The sequence below is a fragment of the Parasteatoda tepidariorum genome, chromosome 5 (genome assembly GCF_982258835.1).
Source record: "Parasteatoda tepidariorum strain Cologne lab strain chromosome 5, Ptep-v5.0, whole genome shotgun sequence".
NCBI classification, from domain to species: Eukaryota; Metazoa; Arthropoda; class Arachnida; order Araneae; family Theridiidae; genus Parasteatoda; species Parasteatoda tepidariorum.
In genome coordinates, this window is record NC_141759.1 from 122,819,112 (window position 1) to 122,839,696 (window position 20,585).

General features: G+C 34.1%; 1 long non-coding RNA gene across 8 annotated transcripts in view; it reads left to right on the top strand.

Annotated features, from left to right (window-relative positions):
* The window catches only part of LOC139424883 (uncharacterized), a 180,160-nt gene extending 171,323 nt beyond the window's left edge, over nucleotides 1-8,837 (top strand). For all 8 annotated transcript variants that reach the window (XR_015434258.1, XR_015434262.1, XR_015434263.1 and 5 more), the window contains one exon: nucleotides 6,787-8,837. This is a non-coding gene — a long non-coding RNA (uncharacterized LOC139424883). The remainder of the gene's footprint in view (nucleotides 1-6,786) is intronic.
* The last annotated feature ends 11,748 nt before the right edge of the window (nucleotides 8,838-20,585 follow it).

The following is a 20,585-nucleotide window of genomic DNA, read 5'->3' on the forward strand; positions in this document are numbered from 1 at the left end:
ATCTTTTTTTTTGACATTTTTTTTACCCACCTTTAGTATCGCCAGTCTTTATAGTCTAGTCAATGCAGCACGATGACGGGGAGTTGAAAGACACAAAGTGGGCCAATCACAGGCTACTTGGTTTTTATATCTTATATCCGTCTTTGAACAGCCGACCCAATTTTGGGTTTATGACTACTAACGTTCAACTCCGTAGCCTTGTAATTCTGAACCAATCTAGAAGACAAAGAAACTTCTGGATCAGTACCCCCACAGGAAGGATTTGTTATGGCAACATGGAGGATTTGGTGACTCAACAGATTTAGAGTGCAACAGTCACCATTGAAAACACGGGGAGTCTTCGGCCGGCGGGGTTAGAACCCACGACCTCTTGGACACGGGCTCAGTGTCCTACCAACAGCCTACTTGTTGAAAGAACCTCTAGGTTTCGAGAAAGTCCACAGAGAGAGGGGGAGAGGAGCAGCAGTTCGTCAGCCTGATCAAAGCGACAAAAGGGCAACAACGCTGTCTCAAGATTTTTATTAGCCAGTTCTAGCCAAAAGGGGTAGCCCCGTGAAAGCCTCGCAATCTGCATAATGCAGCAGAAATTTATTATTTTACGGATAACAGTCGACTAGAGGCTTAATACAGGTGCCCCGTATGCCAGGCGTCCTGAACCCAGCGTCCCGTTTACCGTGAACCACAAAAAAACCGTCTAGCATGGTTCCGGAAACGAAGGATGATTGAGAGTGGGTTTTCTTCAGCGATGTGTTGAGATTCAGCCTGGACACCTACTCGAGACGCATTCTCATCTAAAGAGATCCGGGGAGTCGATATGGGTCCTTTAACATTGTCGAAAAGGACCACTATGATCGAGGTGGTCTGATGGTCTGGGCAGGCATCATGATAGGCAAGCATACCGATCTTTATGTGTTCGATTGATGTCCTCTGACAGGTCAGCCATACAGGAACGAAATCCTTGCACCCTATGTGATACTTTTCCGCGGATCATGTGGACCGAATTTCAACCTCTTGTTCGATAACGCTTCCCCATACAGGGCTCAGTTCGGGATGATTGCCTTTAATCGGGTAATATTCAACGATTGAATTACGACGTCCCCTGAACTGAATCCCATCGAACAGGTATGAAACATCCATGGATGCTTCATTGCCGCTTAAAGACCAACTCCAATGTCCATCGGTGAGCTAAAGGTTAACTTGGGGCAGGAGCGGGTGTGGTTGCCATAGTCATTGATATCTACCCTGATAAACAGTATGTAGCGAGAGTTGATGTAGCTGTGCGAGAGTTGTGTAGCTGTTGGGGCGATTATACACCCTATTAGATATGTTTTTCTCTGACAGGATATCGGTCAGCTTCTGCCCTGGACAAGTGACTAGTTTTTTTAAATTTAGAATACAGATTGTGCCCATTTTTTTCTCATTTATTTTGACCAGGTTTGGCTTTATTTGTCTTGTCAGTTTTTTTATTGCATAAAAAACGAACTATTTTTCTTATCATTTGTTTTAACTAATGTATATGGCAAAATGTAAAATTTGAACGAAATGGGTCGAATGCTTCCTGAGAAATAGAAATCTATTTCCAAAGAACTAAGGGAAGAAGGCTAACTTCCATAGACATAATGTAAACCGCTTTCCGAAAAGTGGGCACGGGACCTGCGTATAAGGGAAAAGGCAGCATTTAGGGGCTGAGCCGGTGATGATCTTGAAACTGGTTTTCGGCCTATTCTTCCAACCATTGCTGGGACTTGGATTAAAAGGAATGTTCTCGATTCGCTTTAAAAGTTCACGAAATACAACGAAATAAGCAAAGAGTGAAACTAGCATAAATGGATCCATACTTTCGACCGCAAAGAATTTGAACTCATCGAAAAAGATATATGTTTATTCCGAAGTTGTACGTTTCCTGAAGCAATGCCGTACTTTCCTGAAGCAATGCCGTACTTCATATTCAACTAAACACCGCATGAAATCACTTAAACGCTTCCCTTACCATTTTTTTTAAATGCAAAAAATCTGTAGATTTTTTATTTCAGTAATAAATGAAGGAACTAAAACAAAACATAGTATGCAAGTTTTAAGTTGAAATTTTAATTTTTTTTATGTGTGAAACACATTTAAATTACCATCAGTTTACTATCCCCAGTTATCTCGGGCAAATGAAAAAAACTTATATATTAGTCTTTGTGTTGTCCCTTGTCTAAAATATATACAAAGTGATACTTTCTAAACGCCAGTGATGCCATTTCCTTCTACTCTTTTTTTTTCTTCTAGCAACCATCGTATGTACAATCGTACAAAAGACGTGTGCAGTTCCACAATCCAACAGCAAACCGCGATGGCTCAGGAGATAGAGCGTTCTCCTTCCAATGAGCCAAACCGGGTCCGAATCCCAATCGATCCGGCTTCCACCGACCACAGTGCTGACGTGAAATATCCTCAGTGATAGATGGATCATGGGTTAGAGTCCCCTTGCCGTCAGGCTAACCGTGAGAGGTTCTCGTGGTCTTCCTCTCCGTGTAGCGCAAATGCGGGTTAGCTCCATCAAAAAGTCCTCCACGAAGACAAATTTCTCCCAATACTTGATCCAGGAATTCCCTTGTCCTCTGGATTGGGTTCAAAATTACAAGGCTGCGGAGTTGAACATTAGTAGTCATAAATCCATGAAATTGGGTCGGCTGTTCAACGACGGTTATAAAATAAAATAAAATCAAACAGCAAAAATTCTAAACAAAACTTGTCAAACTTCCAAACCAATCGCATCATATTATATTTTTTCTTCGGGCCGTGTAAAAATGGGATAAAACAAAACGTACTGACAAATTCTACTACTCCCGAGTTTTCTCGGGATAGTCAATATTTGCAATATATACATACCCGAATTAACTCGGGATGATCAGGAAAGCGGTTAAGTGGCCATCACGTAGCCCACATCTGAATCCGGTAGAAAATCTTTGAACGATATTAGTAAGACACTTTTACAGATTGGATAGACAATTCAAGAACAACTCTTATTCGATTTATGCAATCAAGATATTTGGAAAAAAATATTGATATCAAAATTTTACGAACGCTATCTGGGTCCATGAATGTGAGATTGGAAAATGTAATTGAATACAAAGGGATCTCACGTTGGTTACTGATGTAACAATTGTACCGACTTTATACTTTTTTCCAATTTACTTTGTTGAAATCTTAAAATGACAAATTAATGTATTTTGCTATTAATTTAATTTTGCTTTTGATTTTTTTATGCCGTAATCTATGACTACGTTATAAAATAAAATGATAGAAGTACTACTTTATACGTGCTACATTATAAGTACTACTTTATTCATACGTTTCATCATTTTCATCAGTGACGTTATACTCAGAATTACTAAGCAAGCAATTTGTCTCACGTATTGTCCATCCCTGCATAACCCATCAAAATATTTCTGTCTTCATTTTCGTCCATCATTCCAGACAGTTAAAATATTTTAAAATTACAAGTTTCACGTAATTTTTGAACTAGAAACCAAGGATCTGTATTTGACCTCCAAAAGTTTGTAAGAACAAATCTTTAATCAAAATAAGAAAAACGGTTAAAACAGCATTTTATTAGCTTTTAAAGAAACTGACAATTTTAAAGCTGATATCGGAAGTCCTTGTTTTCCTCTAAAAAAATTGTTAGACGACAAGATTTTTTTCTTTCTCTTGGACACGATAAAGAAAGAGCCACTATGAGAAGGCACTAAAGTGTGTTTGGGAGAACCGGGGTTCGATCCCCAAAGTTTTTAGGTCCACCAGCTTCAAATCCAGTTGTACCAGCTCGTCTTCAAAGTAAAGGCGGTCAATGCATGATGCTCTCTTGATTCTTTCCCTAGAACCTATTATGCTGTTGCGGGGGAATGTTTATTTTTAACCTGCTTATAAGTAATTTTTGGCTAAAACATCTTATCAGCTTAAGTTAACTTTTAAACAAATTATCGAATTTTGCTCGGAACTGTTAGTTGGTGTGAAATTTATCTAAATTTCGTTAGCGCTCGCTTCAAAGAAAATTGCTCCATTCTATATTATAACCGGCGTCAAACGGCGTTTGAACTCGTGGATAAATGTAACCTTCTTGGAAAACGTTTTGAAGGAACTCACCTGCATTTGCGTTACCGAGTGAGGAAAAACTCCCACTGTTAACCCGTTGGCAAGGGGATTTGAACCCAAGATCCGTCTAACATTGAGGATATACCACATCTGGTCTGTACTAATCGGGAGCAGAATTCGTAAATATTAGGCATTGCTGGGAATTGAACCCCCATTCCCCCCCCCACTGGGGGGCAAGCGCTTTATCCTCTGAGACACTGTCTCGCACATAATCGAATTGAATAAACATTCCTATTGTAGGTAGAAAACGTTCCAAAAAAAAAGTTGTGGCAAATTATGAAGATGATAAACATAATTTTGAAATCTGCTTTAAAACGTAGCCCTCGTTCACTCACAAGAAAGCATCGTTAGATAATCACCTAAACAAGGCAAAAATAAGTTTAGCCCATTTTTGACCTGGACAATAACCGAAGCTAGAATTTTACCTCCAAGCGTTAGTCCGTTGCAGGAAATGATTATTCCTCTAGCCAAAAGATAAATAAAAATATATTGAGACTAAAGGAAATTTAAATCTTTCTTCATAACATTCGCCTTATTGCAGAAGTTTTTTTACCTACAGTAGGCAACCTGACCCAAAAAAATTACATTCAAAATAACTTTTTCTTAATCTAGGTTTCTTAATCTTATATAACTAGGAGGCTTCGCCCCCTGCTCGCTGGCGCTCGCCAAACCCCGGAACTGCTTTCGCAGTTAATTTCGGATTGCTTCGCAATCTGATGCTCTCTTTGCTCGCGCATTGGATACGTTCTTAACGTCTAGCTTTTGTGTACTTTTTTGAACACTGAAGTTCCGAAAACGTTTCACTGTAGAAAATTCTAAACCTGTGCATTTCAATATTAATTTGAAATTGCAAACAGTTCACATATTTTTCTTAATCACACTATTCTAAAATTTCAGTTGTTGAGAAAAGTAACTGTTGTAAGTTTTGTTTAATGATTAATCTTTGTTTAATGCTTAATCTTTTTTTGTTTAATGATTTCTAATGTCTTTCCCACCAGAGGGCTAAAACCATGTGTCGTAAAACAATATGAAATAGTACTGAACGCCGGATGTAAAGCATCCGCTTCTATGAAGATAATTTTGTGAGAATTTTTTTGAGAATTCGGTGAGAATTCACCCGATTAGACATATGATATGCTCACTACGTGCTCTTGCGTGCCGAAGCCTATCAATTAAAACGTATTAGCGTTTTATGTAATATAGATTAGCCATATGATGCTCACTACGTGCTCTTGCGCGCCGAAGCCTATTAATTAAAAATGAAAACTGTTGCCAAGGCGAGAAAAGAAATATCATCGGTTTTATTGATACATACCTATTAGCGTTTTATATAATAAGATTCTCTTACGTGGCTCCCAAATTTTGGCTGTATTTCTTTTCCGCCGGTGGCAACGTTTGCTTTGTTTTGTTTACGTTACTGTTTCTCTTACACCGCGAATCGACCAATGATTGCCGCTAAAAATGTCACATGCCAAATCTAGCTGAGGTGGCTCAACATATAGCGCTTTTAAAAACGGAAGCTGAAGTAACCAGAGAGCATCAGCTGCGGCAATCTCATACTATTAAGCTAGGCAGAAGTGAGTAGTCTTTGTCGATAGATCTCTATTTTAGTATTTCTTCGAAAACGCTTTTCTTCACGAAATTATACATTACGAATTTATTTGACGATTTTTGATTTATATCACGAATTATACTACAGCACATTTCTAATAGGTTTAACGAATTACATGTCATTTATTTGAATTCAAATTTATTTTAATGACTTAGTATTTACTAAAAAGATGTAATTTTTTAAAAAAAAATTTTTATGAATTTGAATGATTGTTTTGAATTCATAGGTACATTGCAAATGCACAAAATTCTAAGTTAGTAGCGAGCGAAGCAAACCATATAAGATTGCGTAACAATTTTCGGGGGTTGGCGAGCGTTAGCGAGCAAGGGGCGCAGCCCACTAGTTTTTAATAAATCTAATCAATTTTCAAACAGTTTCAGACATTTAATCCGATTTGTTAGTCTAATAAAAAAAATTTTGGCTCACTTTGCCATTTCCTTAGCTGGATCGCCGAAAAAAGTTACGACCAAAACATAACTTCGAGAATTTTTAACTATAAAACCAAAAGTATGAATTTCACCGCCATTTGTTGACCCATGCTGGGAAATTAAAAACCCATCAAAAATGTTAGTTAGCTAACCCTCTAAAACATTTCGTGATTGGGACAAAGGTTAGCCCATTTTTGACCTACAAACTAAAATTTTTAATTTGGTTCCAAGCATTAATGTATAGTACGATACCGTTAGCACATATGCAAGAATGAATTTTGTCTTGAAACATTTTAGTTGATATGATCTAGTAATCACTATTTTGCCTCAAAATGTCATCCCCTCAACCAACAACTTTTATTACTTTAACCTTAAATAAAACGCAATGGATAAAGCGAGTCTTGCATAATTTTTGACAATAAAACCTCAAGTTTTAATTTAGCCTTCAAATGATCGAGAGAATAGTTTAAACAACAAAGTCAGTCGTTGCTCATTTTCAGATATTACAGTAAGTTGTTAGAGAGAAATGTTGTTTTGACAGTAGTTATAATTTTTATAATTGTAATAACATGCTATGAAAAGACATTAAAAATGTACTTCTTGTTTCAGGATCTGTAGAGTCAATCTGTTGAATAGTTTAATACGTTGCTCACACAGATATGAATTCAATAAGAAGTGATGAGTGAAAAAAATGTCATATGATGCCAAATTAATTATTTAATACATGTGATTACGACGAATTTCAAACATTATATGTAGCCGCTTCGTAAACTGGCTAATGCAGTTTGTGCTGCAGATCATCAAATTGCAGAGACAATTCTACCACTACAAAAATATAATTCCAATTCACTTGTATATAAGACATGTTAACTCAATTCTGTGGTGGGGTGCCTTTTCATAGATCAAGTTTGACATGGTTGATAACTTTGGTGACCCGGACGTGATGTGAAAATGCATACCTTGATAGAAACTCCCACTTTGATATGAACACCCCTATCTTGACAGAAACTCCCACCTCGAACCAACTATTTTAATGGATGGTCCACATTGAACAGTTGACTTGCAACTTGTGACTGCGGCATTTTTCACCTCTTCACGCTACTGCTACTAGGTCTCAATTACACACACAACGTCGGCCTGTATACACTCGACTGCTAATAGCAACATAGGAGCAACCATGACGGTGAACTTAATACAGTTTTCCCGGCATCTCACAAAACAGCAATGAGTCAAGTACTGGCATTCGAATTCTATCAGATATAGTTCTGGTGGGGGAGTACTGTAGTGTATCTACCACTACAAAAATACAATTCTAATTCACTAGTATATAGGACTTGTTAACTCGATTCTATGATGGGATACCTTTTCATCGATGACGGTTGACAATGCCGGTAACACTCGCCCCATATCCACCTTCTCATTTTCATAGACCCCGAAGTGGGAAGAGATTCATTGGAAGCAAACTTGACTGTGAAAGTATAAAAATTTTGAAAATTACATCTTGTGCAATTCTTTTTTGTCCAGTTTTGTAAGTATTTGATTGAACAATTGCCGTCCATCAGAATATAAGTGTCAGTAAGTTCATAATGAAGGGCGAAATTCAAAGCCTCTCTGATGGCAAGATTTGAGCTAACATTCGAACAGTTGTCTGTGTTGCGAAACCTGCGATGAAAATTCAAACCAACCTCTAATTTAGCGTAGACACAGTTGCCAAACCTACCGCAGTGCAATCTACTACTATCAGAGAAAAATATTAGGACCTGAGATGGGTTGTATGGTTCAGACTTAAGGTCTTACTGATACAATGAATCATCCTTAATTGCCAAATATTAAGCATCACTACAATGAAAGTAAATGGAAAACAAGCATATATCTGTTTCATTCACCTACCAAGTCTCCTTATTTACTAATTCTAGACTCAACCCTGAGAGAATATTAAATTTGATCTGATCCGACAAAAATTGAGAGTATATCAGTTGAACGAATGCCTGGAAAAGCCTTTTTTTACCTCAGAACTACAGATTAATAACAGAAGGGTAGAGTGGGTGGAGACTGGCAACCTCAAAAATTTGACAGTGCTGCAGAGGGTTCGAGAGTAGAAAGACGTTACAACTTTGAAAAACGTAAAATAATCTCAGAGGAACATTGAGGGAAATCGCAAGCGGAGTTGAAAGGGCACCATCAGTTAAATCTTTTTGTCAGATGTTTTACAGGGAGGGATGAAAGTATCTTGGTGAAGCCTTGTACCCCTCTAATCTTCATCATCATCGCCAAGGATATAGAAGAAAAGACTCTTGGAAGTGAGAACAAATGGAGAAGATAGGACAATTTAGAACCTTGTCAAGAATTTTTCTAAAATATACTTTTAGCATTTTTATCTGTAACAGTCTAATATTTTGTATATTTTTAATGCGATACAAAAAACATGCTGTATATGTGTATAACATTAATCATATACGATTGCTCAACGTTAACCCCCCTCCCCCTATTGAAGTTAAATCTCCTAATTCCCAAAAATATTTCTTAAGTATATGGATTCAACTGATCTTATATTTATATTGTATTTAATACGAATATGGCTAAGCCAGTGATGTAATTAAAAGACTATTTAGTGTGTGTGTCATATTTACAACGAAGAATAAAATTTTAGCTGAGCAGAAGATTGATCAAGTTAGACATATTTAGTTGAGTTAGTTTCTAGTGCAAAATTTAATTCGGATAAAATTTGAAAAATATATTCGCCAAAATAAGATGGTAGGTTAGGGAGTAAGATATACAGTTTCTGAAATCTAATGTTGAAAACTGTAGTAAAAATTTCAGTTTTATTCCATAAATTCTCTATTTTTAAGGTAAATAGAAAATACGAAGTAAATAAATTATTCAATCGCATGCTGAATTTTCTCTCAGCAAATAAATTTAATATTTCAAATAAAATTAATAATTGAGTACAGGGATGGACTGCCGTACCCTGAAAACAGCAGCTCGTTCAGTAGGTTACTTTCTGTTGAAATCTATTTTTTAGACGGAATTGTAAAAGTAAGCTACAACTAAATAAGTTTACAAATTCTGTATATGCTAAAAATAAATAAGTTCAAAAATATAATTATAAGAAAATTAATTTCCACATTATCTCATTTATTTTAATATGCAGCACCGCACCAAACTTTAACTCGCGGACGGTCAAGGCAACTGAGTTCCTCAATATTGATAATGATAGTAGGTTAGGCTACCGATATAAATATTAAGGTTTCAAGTATTGAACAAATGAAGGTATGTTAGATAAGTGCATGAATGATATTGGAGTATACAAACTTTTCGCAACAACTCGATTATAAAAACTTCTCAAATTTTAACGGGTTAGAACCAGTCTTGATAGTAAAAAAAATCAAAAGAGTGTGTTCGGAAAATAATTTAATGATAATAGATTAAAGTACAGATTTAAATTAGTAAGTTTGCATGGTAATGCACAATGGCAAAATTATAACATGGTCAAATTCCTAGAGTAAAGTATTGGATTTTAACACAGTAGATTTTCAAGTACAGAAGTAAAGTAAATAAGTTTTACTATTAAATTAACGCGCGCGTTTTGCTGAAATAATTACTGATAGAAACATAGATTTCGAAGCAAATGGGACTGATTAAAAGTAAATAACTAGTTTGAATGAAGGATAGCAAGTTGATTTACGAAAACTGATAAAATAATACCAAGTTCGTGTACCGATAGAAAAATAGTGTGATCAAGTATTGGTCACCGCTGAGCAGCTCTAAAAAATAAGTCTTCTGACCGATATTGCGAACCGACTAACTTTCTATAGGTTGAACCTCATATAATTTGGTAATTTTTAAAAACCAATATCCTTTGACCACACTGCTCACTAAATTATATCGGTTACCACTAACATTAAAACTTTTGTTGAAATCACTCTCTAATGAACAATACTAGTACCTACTATCTATTTTTTTACCAAAATTCTTTTTAGACAATTACTCAAACCTACAATGTTTCTATCGCAACCTGCAATTCAGTTTTCGAAACTAATAACTCCATTTTAATACTCTAACTTATAAACTTTACTTCAGTACTCGAACCTACTATCATATGAACAGTTTTCAAATGCAGTTTCTTTTGATCAAATCCACTATCTGGCTATCGAATTTATCACCTTTAGTAACCAGTCATCTTATATTTTCTACTCGAACCCATTAACTTTCGATACACGGACCGACTATTGTTTCATTAGTTTTCAAAAATCAACATTTTGGCCAATACGTTTGTTTTCCACCATCCCATTCTATTATAATCGCTATATTCAGTTTTCAAACTCAGTATCTTTAATTCAATTCAATTTAATTAATTCCTTGAACCAATTTATTTTCTTCGCAACTGCAATTAATTGTTCAGTTTTAAAAACCATTTTCTTCAATTCGATACTGGAACCTATTAGTTCCTCGATTATATTCTTCAGTACTCGAACCTACTATCATTAGAGCAATTTTCAATTTCAGTCAGTCTCTTTTGTCCGAACTCGAATCTACCATGGGTCTACCGGTATTCAAAACCAATCCCTTTCGATCAATACTTGTAACCCAATAACTTTACATCGGTACTCTAACCTGCGATTATTTGATCACTTTTTAAAACTAGTATCTTTAATTCAATACCCGAATAATTCGGTAATTGTTTGGTAAAGTTACACGAATCCGTGACTAAGGTTGACAGTATCCACTGGATAACGCTAAATGAGAACATTTTCCGAGTGAAGAACTAGAGTACGGTACCTACCGTTAAAAATATATGTGTTTATTTGGTTCACAAAAGAACTATGTCGAATAGAAGTCATTTTTAGAACAGTACAGGAACTCACTATAATTCATTTGATGCTCGAACCCACTTTTTATTGATAAATTTTCGAAACCAGTCTCTTTAATTCAATACTTAAACCCATTGACTTTCTATCGTTACACGAACCTATCTGATCCGTTTTTAAAAATTAAAATTCTGTCTAGTACATGAATCCACTATCCCATTCTATTTAGATAAGTACTCAAATTCGTTATATTTCATTCGATACTCGAACCTGTTTATTTCATCAGTTTTCAAAACAGTAACTTTAATTCTATACTAAAACCTATTTAGTTTCTATCGTAGCCTTATTATTCAGTCATTTTTTAAAGATAAAATTTTTTACTTCGATACCCGAACCCACAACACTCTTCTTGGTGCGCAACCTGACCATAACTCGGTTAGTTTTCAAATAAAGTTTTTTTCGGCCAATTCATGACCTCACTAATTTTTAGCCGTATTCGAACCCACTACCTTCTTCAAGTACCGAGAGGTAGGAAGTAGATGTGAGTATTAATGAAAAGATAATTATTTTGAAAAACGACCAAATTTTAGCAGGTTCAAATACTAATAGAAATTTAGTGAGTTCAAGTATTGGTCAGGAGACTTATTTTTTAAAACTGATCAAATTATAGCGGGTTCGAAAACTGCTCAAATGATAACAAATACTAGAATCGATTAAAAGAGTTATAAAAACTGATAAAATTAGAGCAGGTTTAAATACCGATAAGAAGTTACGGTTTCATACCCTCATTTTCAAAATGTTCTATAAATATTTATTTCTTCAATACTGGGGGGGGGGGGAAACCTGTTTTTATGATGCAGTGTGTTTTCTTGATAGAATTCGATTAAAAGGGAAATCAAATGAAAATACCATATTGCAAACATGACATTTAAATTAAAAAAACCACACCACACATTAAATAAAAAAGCACAAAATTCTAAAATATCTTAACCATTACCATAAAAGTTTAAAGAATAACATGAGCAATTTAGAGGTATTTTGAAATCTGTAAACACATCTATTATTTAAGCAACTTTAATTTTAAAACATTTCGCTATTTTTTTTTTCTTCACGAAGCCAAAGAATTTTAGATCTGATATACAAAGAGAATTATACTATTATTCGTATTTAACACTCGATTTTATAGGGCGCTATATTCTATTACATAAAAATTTATGTGTGTACTACAGCAACTATTGCACACTATTTATATCACAAAATTATCTCAGTTGAGAATCTTAAAAACAATTTTTACAATAAGGTTTATTGTAATTACGATTTTATAAGGACTTCATGAAAATTTTCTACGAATATTTTTCTCTGCATTTCTCCCCATCTCATCTGTTTAGGTAGAGGCTAGGGAAAACATATAGGGTGGTGTAAGATGGTGTCTCGTCTCCCTTTCTTAGAAAGGTGACAGGGAAGCCATATGAGGAGCATTCATCGAAAAATTCTCTTTTTTTCCCCCATATATTCCTTATCAATTTTGGCATAATTTGTGAGTTAAGTAGTTAGATAATAGTGAAAGAAAAGAAGAGAGAAAGGACAGCAAAAAACAGGTATAACATAAACATGTAACAACACAAGCAAACAGTTCACTTTTTTTTATTATCGTATGCCTGTTTTGGCAGCGGGGGTGCGATTGTTCCTGTTGTTCAGTGGCGCCATCTACGGCCTGAATTCGACTTCTACCACATCAACAGTTCACCTCAGCAGTCGGTTAGGAGGAACCATTTTTTTTATTTAGGTTAACAAAATAATTAATTAGTGGTTAGTAATTTGTTAAAGTTTGTATTAGTAAGCTGATGTAAAAATGAGCCGCAGTAAATCCGCGAAGGAGGGGCCAACCCAAGCAGGTGTAAATAATAAAGGTATAAAATCACATTTTTTCTTATTTGCTCGATCTCTACCTATAGCCACACTTCACATGCTTTCTGCATTAGAGAGTAGACTCATAGGAAAATAAAAGTTAATTTCTATCTTGACTTTCAAATAGATTAAAAACTTTTAAGTTAAAAAACTAAATGGAACTAAAAACTACATTAAACATAGTTCTAAAAGAAAGAGGCCTGGAAATTTGAAAAATATATTTTTGACAATTAAATACAAAAAATATTAAGAAAAGGGATGTTGTAATTCCTACACAACTGTCCCCTTCCCGATATCGTTTTCGAGCGTTGCAATCGCGAATAACGGGATGCAATGAAAATTTCTAATATGCCCACTCAAAATATTTACCGATTTTAGGGTATTTTGACAAATTTAAATCTTCAGAAAATAAATTGCCTACTCTCTTAGAAATCAGTTTCAAGTAAATCTCAAGTAGCAAAAGTAAAAAAGCGATAAAATATAAGCGGAATATCTTAAATGGGCATGCACCTTTATTATACTTAACAAGGAATCAAAATTATAAAAATATTTTTTTTTTAAAAAAAGAAAGAAGCAGTTTTAACATTTATTTTTTATTCCTTTTTTTTACAAGTAAATTCAATGAAATAGTTTAACAGTATCAATAAGTTTTAACATAAAATATATTACAAAAACTCATGTCTATAAAATGTTTTGCTGATGAATCTGTAGACACACAAGCGTTTATACAGCAACATTAGATCCGATTAACTGATAAGCTGTATCAATTGTCTGAAAAATTTAAAAACAAAATCAGTTATGGCATAACATTACAAATAAAATATAAAAACAGTTTGATAGTGAGCTTTTTGATCTGGACATAGCTCATAATGTATGTTTAAATAATGGACGCAGGTCTAAATGCGCATTTAAGGAAATGGGCTCAACTAAAAATGCCCAGTGGAAGACGGATCATTGGTTAGAGACCCCATGCTGACGGTGGGATGTTTTCGAGGTTTTCCTTTCCATGTGATGCTAATGCGCGCTAGTTCCATCAAAGAGTCCTTGTCTCAATCCAAGAGTTCCATTATTTTTTGGGCTGAGTTCAAAATTAGAAGGTTACGTAGTTGATCATTGATAGTTATTAACTCAGAATCGGGTTACAGAAATGTAAAACTCGGCTGTCCAACGCCAGTTATCTATATATAAATGAATGTGTGTCCTTTATAGACTCCTATACCATCCGACAGACAGCGTTGACATTTGACATACAGATGGTTTCAAGCAGGAGGAAGGTCACTGTCAACATCAGAACATTCTGCGACAAATCGTTCTTGCAGAATGAGCGGAAAACGAAATGGAATTTTATGATTGGTTAAGCGTTAGCCATTGCTTTAAATTTAGCTATTCAATTTTCACATATTTTAAAGATAACATCAGTGATAATTGCTAGCTTATAACTCTGTTTAAACAAAAAAATAATTTATTGCAAGCATTTAATTATTTTATATTCGCTATGTCAGATGAATTCAAAGAACATTACGTGGTAGCACGCATGGTTTACGTCATTAAATTTATACTTCTTCTGTTGCTACGCAATTTTATTTTATTTATATTAATTCTTTTAAACGTGTTTCTAAAAAAAATACTCATTTAAAACCAATGGTAATGAAAAAGAAAAAAAAATTATGTATTCAAAAGGGAAAATTAATGAGAAATACCCCACATAATTTACAAGTTGCTCTTTTATTGAAGAATTTCTGTTGATATATTCCGAAAACCCCGTGGCCAGTTAAGAATTGATTTAAATAGAAGTTTGACTGCAGGCGAGTTAGTGTGGGATCTTTAAAGAAATTATATGTCTGCCTGCCCTTTGCTGATTCACTCCAATCCATTTATTCATTGTGGCTTGTTTTATGTATCTAATAATGAAAGTTCTTTCCATTGGGAGCATCGTTTTTGGCTTGCTGATCCGCCTCCTCGTTACCTTCAATCCCAATGTTGTGCATCTTCGAGTAAGGCTAGAAAAATATTAGGTTCGAGTCGAGATTGGATTAAAAAACTATTCAAATTGAAGGAAGGTCAGGTTAAAACAATAGTAATCTATATTTATAAAAAGTCTGGTTGTTAATCAAGTCACAACATGCTCTAATGCCGATATATATGTGATTAATACTAGTGAATTTAAATCGTCCCAAAGGTGGGTAGAGTTATAAAAATTACAGCAAATTGATTATCGATAGAAAGAAAGATAAATGATTAAATTTTTTAAAAAAAGGTTCACAAACTGTTTTAATATTAGTGGATTAACCAACGGACAAAAAGATAATTCCAGTATTGGTCAAGACAGATTGATTTTTAGTAACTTATCAAATTATAGCAAGCTGGAATATCGATAGAAAAATATTGGTTAATCGAAAGGGTAATTTTTATCTTTTATTTTAATCAATGGATGGTGTTTTCTACACTAGGGAACGCTGCAAGCTAGGTACCGCCTAAATTTCCGGGTTACTGTTTCCGTTGTATTTTAAAACCATTTGGCATCATTGTGTTTTGAGATTCTTGCAAACATTGTATTTGATTACTTGTGTTTACAATGCTAAAAGTGCTAACGTAAGATGTTGCACAGCTTGCAACAAGAGCAAACAGTAATAAACTTATGAAAAGAGGCCATATCAAGACTGCCAAAAAAGCGAGTTAATCAAAATCTAGCAACCATGTCACCTTTTTTTAATAATATATCTCTAAATAACTAAAACAAATTTTCACTTCAAACTCACCAGAATTACATAATAACATTAATATCTTATGAAATACGGCAGATTTGAGCTCAGAAATTATCTAATTTATTTATTTTATTGAAAACAAAATTATCAGTTTGAAAATATCGCCTCGCAGAATAACATGTAGTAAGCAGCTGCAAACTTTCTAACCGGAACTAGAGCAGGCATACAGCTCGAGATTGTTATTGTTTACATTTCTACTGAAAACACCATCCATACTCGAACTATCAAGAAAATTGTTTTCGTGCCCACTATCTTTCTATAGGAGGCTAATTCTGCTAAAATTTAATCAATCCCATTTCGAATCCACTACTCTTCTCTAGGTGCTTGAACCTGCTATAACTTCATTTATCAAAACCGCTTAACTAGGTACTATATACTGACGTCATAAGCAATCCCCGCTTTTTTTGAGTCCCTTGAAGGTTAGTTTCGTTTTAAGCTAGTTAATTTTGAGTTATGATTTTAAAAAATACAGGTCAATTTTAACATACTGATTTGATTTTTGAGAGTCTTATGTTATAGACTATTCAAAATCATCAAGATTACCCTACGCATGCAGGTTCCTCATAAGTCCGAAATTACAAAATAAAATTATGGAAATCTAATAAGGTTCACGAACGATTACTAGAAAATGCAAATATTACGAGAATTTTTTAAATCACTATAACGCAGGTCACTTTAATACTTCAAAAGATACTTATTATCTTTCAGTATTGCTAATAAGGCCACCATCAGAATGCAAAAAATTATAAATATATAATATTAAAAACTTTTTCTTCTTAAAATTCCTCTTTATTAAATTTGTAAATGCTTTAATCTAAGGGTCAGTATTATGAAGTGAAGAACTTCTAGTTACTTCTAAAAAGTTTTAGTGCTAGAAATCTTTAAATAACTAATTACGAATATGCTTAAATTTTAGATCTTTAGCAATTTAGTGTAAAATTAAATTAATTCACATAACTTGTAATTAGAAGTTTTTCCAAAGTTAATCAATTCCCTTCATCAAGCGTTTCAAGATTTAACACATCAAATGGTAATTCATCTTTTTCAACTCATTGGTGATTCCTTGATGAACTAACAATAAAATTCAACACTCGCAAACCTAAAAATAAAATTTTATATTTTTGCAATCATGATTAAAAATCAAATTTAAAAATGCTGATCTAATATTATACAGTAAACTCTCAATAACTTAAAGTAGAAGGTTAAAATGATTTAGAGATAGCGAGTTCAAAATAACAAGAACTAAATATGTTCTAAAACATGACTATAAAGTAGAGTAATGAAACAGAAGAATAACTATTATTAAATCTGTATATGGTGATAGATTATTAGAAGTCTAAATACAACAATGATAATTTTATTTTTAAAACTAAGACAAATATACATTAAACAGAAATGAATCGATATACAATAATTTTACATGTGATTCTTCTGAAAAAATTGAACTTCTATTTCGAAAAAAATTCGACAAAGGTTTTGAGAAAAAACTCTTCGACAAAGGAATTCAAATTAACATTACTTAGACATATAATGCCAAGGGATGAATATTTTTTGACATAGGGTTTTTCGAGATATCGAGAGTATACTTTACAAAAAATAAATTTGAAAACTAAAATTTTAGAACCATTTCATTAGTTCCGGTGTAGAAGAACCATGATATCGAGCCTGCAACCTTATGAATTAGCCTTTTTTATTTGATAAACACAATCGAGTTTAGCACGATATGGGCTCAATTTTGACACGCATCAGATAATGCAAATCTGAACGATAACACGGTCCAATATTGTCATGGGTAGAACTTTTAACCTTTGCTTTATTATCTTTGTTCAATATTGGATCTGCGGCTTATGTTCTACACAGAAGTCTCTTAATTTTGAAAACAAGGGAAAGATGCTCAACTTTGTTTCATGCTAATTAATTAATTACACTTACCAACTCTGTTTAGTCATTATTCGACTCAGATATAAAACATTGTAACAGTTTTAGGACGTCGTTGAACAGCATTCTTTAGGGTCTACTAATGTTCAAATCTTGAACTAGAAGACAAGGGGACTCCTTGATCAAGCGTTGGGAGAACAAGGTGCGTAGCGTATGTAAAAAGTACTTAAAGGTGCTTTTTTGGGGATTTCGTTTTTAAAAGCTTTTAAAGGTGCTTTTTTCAGCTGACGTTTTTAAAAAGTACTTTTTTTTCATGAATATTTTTTTTCTTCTGTGATATCTGGTGGATCCCATGCATTTCACGAAAAATAGGGTGTTTGCTATGGAATCATTCACGCAATCTTCATGTCGTACCCACGTTGTGACTTGCGCATACACTTGAAACCGAAACAGGAGTGCTCCAATTCGGATAGAGAATATCAGATCCTGTTTTTCTTTTTAATTTACTTTAATTTTATTCTTGTTTATTTTATTTTACTTCGACCACCTTTTTGACGTAGGGGGTAAGGGTACTTTTGTTCTGACTTCAGGGTCGTTTGGATTGGACCAATGATGTAGGAAAGTACTGATTGTTTCGATTTACAGCCGTTTCTTTTTGGGTGAAAAATATTCTTTTAACTTTATATCGGCTGAATTAGACTGAAGAAAAAGAATGTGCATCGGTATTTTCAGACTTTCACAAACAAGTGGTCATACCTGACGCCTTCAGAAACTTTGACCATAAGAAAACAAGATTAGATCCCTTATTTTGAGAGTGATAAATTTCCTAAGTTGTAGGAAATTATTTTGAGTCATGGACAGTGGAAAGAGGATTCAGTGTGAACATTGAAATTGAGTTCCTATATTTCACAGAGAATTATTTACGATAATGTAAAAAAATGTGGGGGGCTCCATAAAGTTGAAATAACGAGAGAAATGCGTGTTTCATGTAGCAGCGCACATGCTAAGTATAGAGTGTATCTAGAAGTCCAAAAGGCTAGAGAAAAGGAAAGAAAACGAAAGAAGAAGAAATGTTCTGCATTAAAAAGAAAATAATAGATTTAGAGAAATATATAATAAACCTGAAGCAAGCGAGCTGGCTCACCAGGCAGAAAATTTTCATTTTTGAAAAAATCTAATGCTATACGAATTGATATTAATAAAAAGCAGAAAGAACTGTTGGATCTAAAAAACAAATTATCAGATAAAAAATAATGTTCCTGTCATTTACTTAACTATTTGTTGATAAGAAATAACATGAAAACTACATATGAAACTGTATGGAAAATAAATATGCCTTATGTATGTTTATATACTTTTTTGCATTTAAGTGAAATTGTTATTATAAATCTTAATAAATCTTTGTTTTATGTGATTGAATCAATTGTAATTCATTTTAAGAGTAGAGCTGGCAAACTCCACATTGCTGAAAACTGGTTAGTAACCTTTTTTTTTTTAATTATCTTGGAAAGAAAGGGTTTATTGTAGTGTAAGATTGTTAAATGGACTAGAAATTTTTTTAAAAATATAAATAAAAATTATTAATTTTTTTGTGTGCTAGATTACTTTTTTATTTCATTGATTGAATGTGAATTTTTTGAGTGCTTGAAAATTTTTGTAAAGTGCTTGAAAAGTTTTTAAAAAGTGCTTATTTTTGACTCAAAGATTTGGCTACGCATCCTGGAGAAAGTTTGTCTTCGTGCAGGACTTTTTTATGGACCCGAAACGATGGAACTAACTTGCATTTGAGGATTTTGATGGAATTAACCTGCATTTTTATTAACCATGCTGATACAATAACTCAGAATTCAAAAACGATTAATTTAAAAGCTAATTTGCACACTACATAAGAAGTTTCCTGTGAATAATTTGATCTAAGCTGGGGTTACTTTCTTAAAATATTTGCTTAGAATCACCGTTTGGTCAGCCGGGATTTAAGGCAAGACTAGTGCAAAAACATTTTGGACAAAATTTTTGAAATTGAGATTATTGTTAATTTAGAATTCATGCACTCTTAGCTTTCTAAAAATACTTTACTTTTACACTTATTTACAAAAATTATAGCAATGCTTGTATAAGATGATAACAGTGGATAGACTAATTATTTGAAGCCTTTCATGTGTTTATCTCAAAATCAGATATTTTTTTCACATGTTGCATCACGTTAAGCGACGCCCGGTGGCTGAGCGGTAGCGCTTCGCGCTGTCGTGCCACAGGTCCCTGGTTCGATCCTCGGGCCGGGCAGGGTTGACTCAGCCTTTCATCCCTTCAGTGGGTCGATAAATGAGTACCAAGCATGCTTGGGAACTAAACACTGGGGGTTCCGCGTTCGGCAGACCACCTGACCGGAACATCTGCTCCTGCACCCCAGAGCCCAAGGTCAAGAAAACTGAGATGGGCACAGTAGGCCTTGGCCCTCTATGGGCTGTCGCGCCACTGAGTTTAGTTTTAGCATCACGTTAAGCACGATATCTCATGTTTTTAAACTAATTTTTAATGAGTGCTTATGATTATACTGTCAAATATAATAAGGTTATCCGAATATAAGGTCACTTTTCCAAAGTCCCGGCTCACTGAATTGGAAATTTTTTGTTACAGATTATCGGATATATGGTCAAGTTTTAAAAATCGTTATCGCTTATAAGGTCATTTTTATCTGAGGCGAGGGGAGTTCTTTCCTGACAAAAGCCTATTTAACTTCTTTACAAGGCAATTACCCCTCTCGAGTTCTATGAAAATGTTGCAACCAACAAACAAGCTCAATTTCAGAAATTGTTTCACAGTGAGGACAATGACCCCCAGACTGTAGCTGTAACCCAAGCGGAAGCCTTCAATGCAATAAATGTCATACGAATTTTTTTTACAAACCATGAGGGAGCTGAGGAACATTTTGAGAAGTTACACACATTGTTCGCTAGAACGCATTGTTCGAAAAATGAAACCAAAAACGAGATGTAATGTATGTAGGTACACTTTGAGGAAATTTGTAAACAGCTTTATTTCAAATTAA